The sequence below is a fragment of the Phaethon lepturus genome, unplaced genomic scaffold (genome assembly GCF_000687285.1).
Source record: "Phaethon lepturus isolate BGI_N335 unplaced genomic scaffold, ASM68728v1 scaffold45365, whole genome shotgun sequence".
NCBI lineage: Eukaryota > Metazoa > Chordata > Aves > Phaethontiformes > Phaethontidae > Phaethon > Phaethon lepturus.
Genome location: NW_010539308.1, coordinates 13274 through 15078, shown reverse-complemented (window position 1 = coordinate 15078; position 1805 = coordinate 13274).

Sequence of the window (1805 nt, the reverse complement as noted above, 5' to 3'; positions counted from 1 at the left end):
ACTCTTTCCAAAATAAGTCATTTTTTATCCACCCAATTGTCATTATTTTCCAAAAGGAAGACAGACTCAGAAAAGCTAAAGGCAATTAGGTACTCTTCAGGAAGTTAGCCAGGAATCATTTCTAGGTTATCGTCATGGAAATTAGACTTGCCTGCCTTTCTTCTGTCATCTGATAACATGAAGCAGCTTTCACAGAACCATCAGTGTTAGAGAAGAAAAGATAAGCAGTTTATCTCAGTCCACTTCTCTGACAGCAACAAACTCTTCCCTAAAATTTCATTTGGTACTTTCATAGTAAAGTTCCATCCCTGCCTGGGATGGCACACAGCATAGTGGTGCCTCAATACATGAGAAATAACGATGTAAGCTATACTCTGGACTGGAAGATTAGTTTGTTTTTCCAACTGGGTTTTTATTATATCTCTCTATTCCCTTTCCTACAGCTTTGCCTTTCTGAAGTTAATGGTAGCCTCTATGTGCCCAAAACATGAAGGATTTCTGCATTTTCCTAGCCCACAGTCTGCTCGGTTTTTTGCAGGTGCTTTCTGAAATGCAACTGCAACCTTCCCTGCCTTACTTCTAGGTGGTTTCTCCTAACCACAAGTCATATAGACCGTATCTACGTTAGAAAGAAATACTCTTCTGTATCTTCCTTCTGTAATTTTTCCTCCTGCATGACTCCAAACAATGGCAGGTTGGGAGAAACATCTGTTTTACATCCAACCTTTTCCATGCATGTTAACAGTAGACCACAAAAATGTTTTCAAATATTTAGGTATTATCCATGCAAGAGTCACACAGTTTTTATTGTAGTTAAATTAATGCACAGCAATGTAAGTATAGTGGCACACAGAAAATTAGGCATGCATGGTAATCAAAAGTCTGATTAAAGCACAGGTGAACAAACTGAGTAGCTAAAACAGGTAACAGTAGCAATGGAGATGCCAGCTTCAGCAATCCCAGCTCACCGGGGACTCCGGGTACATGTAGCAGATTATTAGTTTCCATTGAAATCTGTGCCCTATAGCACCCTTATAAATATTTAACTAAGTAGTGCTAACTTGCAGCTAGCATAAACACCTGCCTTTAATCAGACCTTTGAGTGTAATCGAGACATGGACCAATATTGTCCAAAGCAAGATTTTGGAAAAAAAAAAAAATCCTCAACTCCAAGTCTAGTTGCACTTCTCTCTTTTGCTCCCAGAAAAAGAATCCCTTCAGAGTGGAGAGATTTACAACATCACCAACATGAGTTGTCATTCATGGTAGATAGTGACTACATTAAAAATAAATCACAATTTGCAGACCCAGAACATGTCTCTGAGCTTTGAGCGTGGGTTGTGCAAAGGGGATGAAAGAAAATGCGTGGTGGCATCTCCCCATCGTCACTTGGGTTATTAACTATGCACATCTGCAACATGTCTTCCCTCCCATCTGCAAACTCTTAAAAACATCTCTACCTCTCATAAACAGAATTCACTTAATTTTAGACTTTTCTCACAGTTATATCAGCTGGTCTTTGAAACGAAAGCCGAAGCAAAATGAGATGAAAAATGAGCAATGATTCAAAAAGCATTAAGCGATCAACCACGACAAAGTGTCACCTGCCCTAAACGCATTCTGTTTTCTGTCACTTGAAGGACAAGTCCCTTGCTTCTGAATGGTGAAGCCATGTATTTTTCCTGTTGAGGAATCGTGACCTCACTCTGTGTGTAATCAATGACTTACATTATTATTTTGATTGAATGTTTGTTTGCTACATACTGAATGTCACCGATTTCTCCTTTAATGCTGCTGATCTGAAG